At 42.0% G+C, this 11,295-nt stretch overlaps 1 long non-coding RNA gene across 1 annotated transcript; it reads left to right on the plus strand.

The window, feature by feature from the left end:
* The first annotated feature begins 330 nt into the window (after window positions 1-330).
* LOC309557478 lies at window positions 331-805 on the plus strand. Its single transcript, XR_014225391.1, has 2 exons — window positions 331-435; window positions 513-805. It is a non-coding gene; the product is annotated as an uncharacterized lncRNA (long non-coding RNA).
* The last annotated feature ends 10,490 nt before the right edge of the window (window positions 806-11,295 follow it).

Below are 11,295 nucleotides of genomic sequence, written 5' to 3' on the forward strand. Positions count from 1 at the left end.
ACATCAGCAGACCGCCGTTTTCACTCCACTGGGAGCGATCGCGGGTGTCCGGCAGCAATCGCGGCTGCCAGCCCCGTGCATCGGCTTCCCTTGTGGCAAATGGGGCTGGGCACGTGCCCCCGGCCGCATGCACGTGCCCCTAGGATTGCTCCCGCAAAGAGGTACGGCGTTTTGCGGGGACCTGCCGCCGTATATCAACGATGGCTGGTCGTCAAGTGGTTAAAAAGGTATTCTTAACTATGCAAACCACATAAATGATTACATCTGGATGTATGCAAATTATTTCATATAATATCCTGCTTAAATTGAGAGTCATCTCTTGTAAGTCTGCTGAGCTGGATCACTACAATCATATACTGGGCTGCACTTCTTTCTAACTAATCATAGAGATGAAGGTTTTTCTCTTGTTTATTTGTTTTGTATCTTTTATATACTGTAAGTATAATTTTATCTTACAGATTTTATAATGAAATCACCCCACATGTCAGTAACAATACTTTTCCTCTATACAGGTGCCATTTCCCAGATCTCTTTCCAGGAGTATGGACCTGCAACTGTCAAACCAGCCGGGACACTGGAATTCACCTGTAAAGTAACTGGTGTCTCCCTCACTGACGGTTCAAAGATTAATTCAATACAATGGGTGCGGCAACGAGCAGGAGAGGGAGGGATCTGGCTGGGAGGAATATGGCATTATGGAGCTATACACTATGCAGAGTCAATGAAAGGACGTCTTACAATTACAAGAGACACAAACAAAGGAGAAGTTTATTGTAAACTCACTCAGATGAAACCAGAAGACACAGCTGTATATTACTGTACTAGAGAAGCCAGCCACACTGATACTTTTACATTCCAAGTGTGTGCAAAAACTACAAGCACTTTCATCACTTCTGAGTGTTATTATTAAGGAACATAAAAAGCAAGTGTTATTTTCGTGTGTTATATGGGAGATAAGAGAACACACATGAAAATATGACAATTGTGCTATATAGAGCTGTCACTGTATCCCTTGATATTTGGATGGTTAGCTTATTTCAGATAGCTAGACGAAAACCAAAAAAAGTAATAGTAGTATATTACTGTGTTAACAACTTGCCGACCACCCCACGCAGATTTACTGCGGCAGGGCAGCTGGGCGGCAGGGCAACTAGGCTGCGCATAATCACGTAAATCTACGTGATTATGTGCACACGGTCTCGGCAGCGTGCGCCACCGGAGCCGTACTCCACTTGTGTTTAGACACAGCAGGAGCCAGACTGTGGGAGGAGCGGGCTCGATCGCCGCCTACCTCCCACGATCTTCGGAGAAACTGACAGGAGAGCCGTCTGCTTATGTAAACAAAGCAGGCGGCTCTCCTGTCAGACAGGCACAGTGAGATCGTGTGTCTCAGCTAAACTGAAACACCGATCTCTGTGTGTCTGTCACATTGGAGTTAACCAAATTCCCTTTGTGTTTTTCATAAAAGGAAATTTGTCTATTCTGAATCACTATTACACAGCAATGTCATCTATTATGGTTTATTTTAATTTTAAGGTATAGTTATGTATCTTATGTGTTTTAACCTTTAGATTTACTAATAGCAGACTACACAGCTGTCTAATTAGCAATCTTCGTTCTTTATTCATCTGAAACTTTTAGGTATGTCTGATTGTATTCAGCACTTTGGCGTAGTGGTCTATGCTCATAGACAAAGATTGTTAGGTCATAAGTTCAAGGCCCAACCATAATAACACACTGTGTGCTCACAGTTGTGTGTCATTATTTTTTTGCCACATAGTAATACATTGGCTACATCACCTAAAATTGCATGTCAATGGCCATGTATATTCAAGAAACAGACATGCATATGTGCAGGGTGCAATTATGCATTTGCCAAGTTTCAGTATTTATTTACAGTTGTCTAAAATTTAAGGAGGTGATGGCACACTTGGGATTCGAACTCATGCCCTCAGTGTTTATAGATAGGAACACTAACCACTAAACCATTGAGCTGAGCATGATTAACCATGGAATATTTAGTCCCATGTTTCAATAGTTAACCACTTCCTTACAGGGCAGTTACACCCCCTTCCATGCTGTTGCATTTTGAATGACAATTGCGCGGTCATGCAACCCTGTACCTAACACAAATGTATGACATTTTTTTCACACAAATATTGCTTTCTTTTGGTGGTATTTGATCACTGCAAGGTTTTTTTTTTATTGGCAAAAAGAAGACCTAAATTTTTGACCCCTAAAAAAATGTGTTTTTGTTTATGTAATAAAATTTGGTAAATCAATATGTTTTTTGTTGCACTGACGAGCATTGATGAGGCTGCGCTGGCAGGCACTGATGAGACACAAATATGCAGCACTGATGGACACTGATAGGCGGCACTGATATGCAGCATTGATGGGCATTGATAGGTGGCAATGATTGGCACTGGTGGGCAGCACTGATTGGTGGTAATGGTGGGCAGCATTGATGAGGAGGGCACTAACAGGCTCCCTGAGCACTGATTGGCATCAATGGTGGCATGGGCGGGCATCCCTGGTGGCCATGGGTCAGCAATGCATGGTGGCTCTAGTGGCATCCCCAAGGGTCTGCACTGGTAATCAATGCTCTGAATACAAGCACAGACCCCCCCCACACACACACTTTGCATATGAATGCCATTTCTTCACAGCTGAAAGTGGCCCTCACCATGATTATCCAGTTGATTGTGACCACTTGTTGGAATGTGTGCAACCCAATTTGGTGTCATTTATGGTCCAAGGCGAACGCCAATGTGCCATTTGCAATTTATTTTAAAGAGATTTTGCTTTATTTTAAAAATGGTGCACACAGACAACTAAAATGTATTGGAAATGTTTTACCTAGGCCAGTGATGGTAATCCTTAACCCCCCCTAGATGTTTTTGCCCTACATTTCCCATAATGCTCATGTACTCTGCAGTGTAGGTGAGCATCATGAGTGAGCGCTGTAGCAATCTTTTATTTAGTAATCATTTTTAGTGATTTTTTTTTATTAAATGTTTTGGTTACATTCATCCACAGAGGCTGAATGGAAATTTTGTATTATTCCTTAATTTATATATATTTTAGCTAAATCTATATATACACACACTTTAATTATTTCTAACAATTTAGCCCCCCCCCCACGCACACACACACACACACACAGACACACACACTCCTCTCCCCCCACACACACACACTCCTCTCCCCCCACACACACACCTCTCCCACACACACTCCTCTCCCACACACACACACACTCCCCCCCACACCCACACACACACAACCCCCCACAAACACACACTCCCCCCACATACACTCCTCCCCCACCACACACACACACTCCTCCCCCCTCCCCCCCCACACACACACTCCCCCCCATACACACCCCATTCCCCCCGCCATACACACACCCACACACACTTCTCTGGAGTAAAGGGAGAAACCCTACCCCTGCCGCTGTACACGGAGAAATCCTACCCATGTTCTTAATGTACTGGCATTGCACACACACAAAAAAATACAAGAAATGGATTACATTTAATAGACACAAAAGATATCTGAATTACATCCAGACAAATATGAAGAAAAGAAAACAAAAAAACAGGAGCTGTGTACAAATGAATAAGCTTTATTGAACATGTATAAAACATCAGTAATCACTCAAGCAGGCATGTGAAATGTGAAATGCCCCCCCCCCCCCCAAAAACCCCAAATCAAGTAATCTTTATTCAAATTACAGTGCAAAGATACAACATATGATGAATAGATAGAGCTTACAATATCCAACAGTCAAGCAAAATAAGTTGTAGACACCTTAGTATTAAGCATAAACATACCCAACATACTTTTTATGGTTATTGTTTGCATGAGCCTGCCTTTCCATTTAAATACCATCAAATCACTAGAACATACAGCTACACAGAGGCATGAAAATAAAAAAAAAAACATGTATAGAGTACATAAAGACACACTTTACAAAAACTATACCAAACATTTAGAGCATGAAAAGTATTCATCCAACAAAATACACTTACTGCAATATGGGTCCTTAGGCATGCCAGCAAACCCCCCCACCCCCAAAAGCAAATTCGGACATAAAGACATGTGGCCCTGCCAGAGGCCAAATGATCTGCTCTTAAACATGCCTTAATACAATCTTGGTTAAACTACACCCACCCAGTATAGGAAACGCCCAGCAAAGTAATTAATTGGGTCTGTTGGTTCCTAAACCAAAATCGCCAGTTCACTAATGAATGATTGTTTGTCTAAATGAAAAAGCCACTTTGTGCTCATGATTAGGGTTGAGCGAACACGGACTGTATTATTCGGGTCCGTACCGGATAATTGGATTTTTGTTACCCGGACCCGAAAACTTTACTGTATATTCGGGTTTAAAATCCGTGTTCGGTAATTTTATTTCCTGTTTTGTATGTAATGGCACGGTCTTAATGGCGCAGTTTCAACAGCTAATCAACAAGCCTTTAACTGGTGTGCCATAGAAGCCATCACAGCCATGCCTACTAATGGCATGGCTGTGATTGGCCAGCTGAAGGATGTGACCCAGGTCTTTATAAGCTAGAGACACAGCGCGGTGCGGGTCAGTCTGTTCTAGTGTAGGGAGAGAGCACACACCACAGTGCTGGCTGCTGCTGATTAGGGACAGAGACAGGAAAAAAAAAACATTGTGGCTGAAAAGAATGAAAAGAACAGGTCGGAGTGTAGGCAGGGAAAGATGGAAAAGCATTTTAGGGACAGACTGGAGAGAGTAGGCAGGGAGAGATTAGGAGACACAGGACAGAACAATCATCCGTTAGCGATCTAAATCGATTTTGCTGTGTGGGGGGTGGTGCAGTGAACGATCTTTTTGCCCTCACTTGAGCCCACTGAGGGCTTAAATTTACAAATTTAAAGGGGAAATTTTTTTTCCCTTCATAGCCTGCTGCTGACGGTGACATAAAACATAAGACACTGCTGTGTTCACATGTGCTATTGAAAAATCCCCAATTTTATATACTTTTTTCAATTCCGCTATTCAATATACACCCTTTTGGGGTGAAAAAAATTAAATTGCGGCATAGTCTGTATCGGTACGTGTGAGATACACCTTTTAAATTTGTTTGGCGCATCTCCTTCCACCGCCGAGGATTGCAGGGCGCTTCAGTTTGCCTCCTGTTCCGAAGTCCTCCTACTCCTCTTCCTCATCCTCCCTTTAGGGTACAAAAAATTGTAATCGGGGCCTATACTGTGTTTTTACATGAGAGATACACCGTTTTATATACTTTTTTTCTATTCCGCTATTCAATATACACCCTTTTGGGGTGAAAAAAATTAAATTGCGGCATAGTCTGTATCGGTACGTGTGAGATACACCTTTTAAATTTGTTTGGCGCATCTCCTTCCACCGCCGAGGATTGCAGGGTGCTTCATTTTGCCTCCTGTTCTGAACTCCTCCTACATTTACTCCTCTTCCTCATCCTCCCTTTAGGGTACAAAAAATTGTAATCGGGGCCTAGTCTGTGTTTGTACGTGTGAGATACACCGTTTTATATACTTTTTTCTATTCCGCTATTCAATATACACCCTTTTGGGGTAAAAAAAATGAAATTGCGGCATAGTCTCTATCGGTACTTGTGAGATACACCTTTAAAAAATTTTTGGCGCATCTCCTTCCACAGCCGAGGATTGCAGGGCGCTTCGGTTTGCCTCCTGTTCCGAACTCCTCCTACTTTTACTCCTCTTCCTCATCCTCATCCTCCCTTTTGGGTACAAAAAATTGTAATCGGGGCCTAGTCTGTGTTTGTACTTGTGAGATACACCGTTTTATATACTTTTTTCTATTCCGCTATTCAATATACACCCTTTTGGAGGTAAAAAAAATTAAATTGCGGCATAGTCTGTATCAGTACGTGTGAGATACAGCTTTTAAATTTGTTTGGCGCATCTCCTTCCACCGCCGAGGATTGCAAGGCGCTTCAGTTTGCCTCCTGTTCCGAACTCCTCCTACTTTTACTTCTCTTCCTTATCCTCATCCTCCCTTTTGGGTACAAAAAATTGTAATCGGGGCCTAGTCTGTGTTTGTACGTGTGAGATACACCGTTTTATATACTTTTTTCTATTCCGCTATTCAATATACACCCTTTTGGGGTAAAAAAAATAAAATTGCGGCATAGTCTCTATCGGTACTTGTGAGATACACCTTTAAAAAAATTTTGGCGCATCTCCTTCCACAGCCGAGGATTGCAGGGCGCTTCGGTTTGCCTCCTGTTCCGAACTCCTCCTACTTTTACTCCTCTTCCTCATCCTCATCCTCCCTTTTGGGTCCAAAAAATTGTAATCGGGGCTTAGTCTGTGTTTGTACGTGTGAGATACACCGTTTTATATACTTTTTTCTATTCCGCTATTCAATATACACCCTTTTGGGGTAAAAATAAATAAATTGCGGCATAGTCTGTAACGACACCTTTTAAATTTGTTTGGCGCATCTCCTTCCACCGCCGAGGATTGCAGGGCGCTTCAGTTTGCCTCCTGTTCCGAACTCCTCCTACTTTTACTCCTCTTCCTCATCCTCATCCTCCCTTTAGGGTACAAAAAATTGTAATCGGGGCCTAGTCTGTGTTTGTACGTGTGAGATACACCGTTTTATATACTTTTTTCTATTCTGCTATTCAATATACACCCTTTTGGGGGTAAAAAAATTAAATTGCGGCATAGTCTGTATCGGTACCTGTGAGATACACCTTTTAAATTTGTTTGGCGCATCTCCTTCCACCGCCGAGGATTGCAGGGCGCTTCAGTTTGCCTCCTGTTCCGAACTCCTCCTACTCCTCTTCCTCATCCTCCCTTTAGGGTACAAAAAATTGTAATCGGGGCCTAGTCTGTGTTTGTACGTGTGAGATACACCATTTTATATACTTTTTTCTATTCCGCTCTTCAATATACACCCTTTTGGGGTGAAAAAAAATTAATTGCAGCATAGTCTGTATCGGTATGTGTGAGATACATCTTTTTATATACTTTTTTCTATTCCGCTATTCAATATACACCCTTTTGGGGTAAAAAATAAATAAATTGCGGCATAGTCTGTAACGGTACGTGTGAGATACACCTTTTAAATTTGTTTGGCGCATTTCCTTCCACCGCAGAGGATTGCAGGGCGCTTCAGTTTGCCTCCTGTTCCGAACTCCTCCTACTTTTACTCCTCTTCGTCATCCTCATCCTCCCTTTAGGGTACAAAAAATTGTAATCGGGGCCTAGTCTGTGTTTGTACATGTGAGATACACCATTTTATATACTTTTTTCTATTCCGCTATTCAATATACACCCTTTTGGGGGTAAAAAAATTAAATTGCGGCATAGTCTGTATCGGTACCTGTGAGATACACCTTTTAAATTTGTTTGGCACATCTCCTTCCACCGCCGAGGATTGCAGGGCTCTTCAGTTTGCCTCCTGTTCCGAACTCCTCCTACTCCTCTTCCTCATCCTCCCTTTAGGGTACAAAAAATTGTAATCGGGGCCTAGTCTGTGTTTGTACATGTGAGATACACCGTTTTATATACTTTTTTCTATTCCTCTATTCAATATACACCCTTTTGGGGTGAAAAAAATTAAATTGCAGCATAGTCTGTATCGGTACGTGTGAGATACACCTTTTTATACACTTTTTTCTATTCCGCTATTCAATATACACCCTTTTGGGGTGAAAAAAATTAAATTGCGGCATAGTCTGTATCGGTACGTGTGAGATACACCTTTAAAATTTGTTTGGCGCATCTTCTTCTACCGCCGAGGATTGCAGGACGCTTCAGTTTGCCTCCTGTTCCGAACTCCTCCTACTTTTACTCCTCTTCCTCATCCTCATCCTCCCTTTTGGGTCCAAAAAATTGTAATCAGGGCCTAGTCTGTGTTTGTACGTGTGAGATACACCGTTTTATATACTTTTTTCTATTCAGCTATTCAATATACACCCTTTTGGGGTGAAAAAAATTAAATTGCGGCATAGTCTGTATCGGTACGTGTGAGATACACCTTTTTATATACTTTTTTCTATTCCGCTTTTCAATATACACCCTTTTGGGGGTAAAAAAAAATTAAATTGCGGCACAGTCTGTATCGTTACCTGTGAGATACACCTTTTAAATTTGTTTGGCGCATCTCCTTCCACCGCCGAGGATTGCAGGGTGCATCAGTTTGCCTCCTGTTCCGAACTCCTCCTACTTTTACTCCTCTTCCTCATCCTCCCTTTAGGGTACAAAAAATTGTAATCGGGGCCTAGTCTGTGTTTGTACGTGTGAGATACACCGTTTTATATACTTTTTTCTATTCCGCTATTCAATATACACCCTTTTGGGGGTAAAAAAAATGAAATTGCGGCATAGTCTGTATCGGTACCTGTGAGATACACCTTTTAAATTTGTTTGGCGCATCTCCTTCCACCGCCGAGGATTGCAGGGCGCTTCAGTTTGCCTCCTGTTCCGAACTCCTCCTACTCCTCTTCCTCATCCTCATCCTCCCTTTAGGGTACAAAACCTTGTAATCGGGGCCTAGTCTGTGTTTGTACGTGTGAGATACACCGTTTTATATACTTTTTTCTATTCCGCTATTCAATATACACCCTTTTGGGGTAAAAAAAATTAAATTGCGGCATAGTCTGTATCGGTACGTGTGAGATACACCTTTTAAATTAGTTTGGCGCATCTCCTTCCACTGCCGAGGATTGCAGGGCGCTTCAGTTTGCCTCCTGTTCCGAACTCCTCCTACTTTTACTTCTCTTCCTTATCCTCATCCTCCCTTTTGGGTAAAAAAATTGTAATCGGGGCCTAGTCTGTGTTTGTACGTGTGAGATACACCGTTTTATATACTTTTTTCTATTCCGCTATTCAATATACACCCTTTTGGGGTAAAAAAAATAAAATTGCGGCATAGTCTCTATCGGTACTTGTGAGATACACCTTTAAAAAATTTTTGGCGCATCTCCTTCCACAGCCGAGGATTGCAGGGCGCTTCGGTTTGCCTCCTGTTCCGAACTCCTCCTACTTTTACTCCTCTTCCTCATCCTCATCCTCCCTTTTGGGTCCAAAAAATTGTAATCGGGGCCTAGTCTGTGTTTGTACGTGTGAGATACACCGTTTTATATACTTTTTTCTATTCCGCTATTCAATATACACCCTTTTGGGGTAAAAATAAATAAATTGCGGCATAGTCTGTAACGACACCTTTTAAATTTGTTTGGCGCATCTCCTTCCACCGCCGAGGATTGCAGGGCGCTTCAGTTTGCCTCCTGTTCCGAACTCCTCCTACTTTTACTCCTCTTCCTCATCCTCATCCTCCCTTTAGGGTACAAAAAATTGTAATCGGGGCCTAGTCTGTGTTTGTACGTGTGAGATACACCGTTTTATATACTTTTTTCTATTCTGCTATTCAATATACACCCTTTTGGGGGTAAAAAAATTAAATTGCGGCATAGTCTGTATCGGTACCTGTGAGATACACCTTTTAAATTTGTTTGGCGCATCTCCTTCCACCGCCGAGGATTGCAGGGCGCTTCAGTTTGCCTCCTGTTCCGAACTCCTCCTACTCCTCTTCCTCATCCTCCCTTTAGGGTACAAAAAATTGTAATCGGGGCCTAGTCTGTGTTTGTACGTGTGAGATACACCATTTTATATACTTTTTTCTATTCCGCTCTTCAATATACACCCTTTTGGGGTGAAAAAAAATTAATTGCAGCATAGTCTGTATCGGTATGTGTGAGATACACCTTTTTATATACTTTTTTCTATTCTGCTATTCAATATACACCCTTTTGGGGTAAAAAATAAATAAATTGCGGCATAGTCTGTAACGGTACGTGTGAGATACACCTTTTAAATTTGTTTGGCGTATTTCCTTCCACCGCCGAGGATTGCAGGGCGCTTCAGTTTGCCTCCTGTTCCGAACTCCTCCTACTTTTACTCCTCTTCGTCATCCTCATCCTCCCTTTAGGGTACAAAAAATTGTAATCGGGGCCTAGTCTGTGTTTGTACATGTGAGATACACCATTTTATATACTTTTTTCTATTCCGCTATTCAATATACACCCTTTTGGGGGTAAAAAAATTAAATTGCGGCATAGTCTGTATCGGTACCTGTGAGATACACCTTTTAAATTTGTTTGGCACATCTCCTTCCACCGCCGAGGATTGCAGGGCGCTTCAGTTTGCCTCCTGTTCCGAACTCCTCCTACTCCTCTTCCTCATCCTCCCTTTAGGGTACAAAAAATTGTAATCGGGGCCTAGTCTGTGTTTGTACGTGTGAGATACACCGTTTTATATACTTTTTTCTATTCCTCTATTCAATATACACCCTTTTGGGGTGAAAAAAATTAAATTGCAGCATAGTCTGTATCGGTACGTGTGAGATACACCTTTTTATACACTTTTTTCTATTCCGCTATTCAATATACACCCTTTTGGGGTGAAAAAAATTAAATTGCGGCATAGTCTGTATCGGTACGTGTGAGAAACACCTTTAAAATTTGTTTGGCGCATCTCCTTCTACCGCCGAGGATTGCAGGACGCTTCAGTTTGCCTCCTGTTCCGAACTCCTCCTACTTTTACTCCTCTTCCTCATCCTCATCCTCCCTTTTGGGTCCAAAAAATTGTAATCGGGGCCTAGTCTGTGTTTGTACGAGTGAGATACACCGTTTTATATACTTTTTTCTATTCCGCTATTCAATATACACCCTTTTGGGGTGAAAAAAATTAAATTGCGGCATAGTCTGTATCGGTACGTGTGAGATACACCTTTTTATATACTTTTTTCTATTCCGCTATTCAATATACACCCTTTTGGGGGTAAAAAAAAATTAAATTGCGGCATAGTCTGTATCGTTACCTGTGAGATACACCTTTTAAATTTGTTTGGCGCATCTCCTTCCACCGCCGAGGATTGCAGGGTGCATCAGTTTGCCTCCTGTTCCGAACTCCTCCTACTTTTACTCCTCTTCCTCATCCTCCCTTTAGGGTACAAAAAATTGTAATCGGGGCCTAGTCTGTGTTTGTACGTGTGAGATACACCGTTTTATATACTTTTTTCTATTCCGCTATTCAATATACACCCTTTTGGGGTAAAAAAAATTAAATTGCGGCATAGTCTGTATCGGTACGTGTGAGATACACCTTTTAAATTAGTTTGGCGCATCTCCTTCCACTGCCGAGGATTGCAGGGCGCTTCAGTTTGCCTCCTGTTCCGAACTCCTCCTACTCCTCTTCCTCATCCTCATTCTCCCTTTAGGGTACAAAAAATTGTAATCGGGG

Source organism: Pelophylax lessonae (assembly GCF_965119305.1).
Source record: "Pelophylax lessonae genome assembly, chromosome: 1".
NCBI classification, from domain to species: domain Eukaryota; kingdom Metazoa; phylum Chordata; class Amphibia; order Anura; family Ranidae; genus Pelophylax; species Pelophylax lessonae.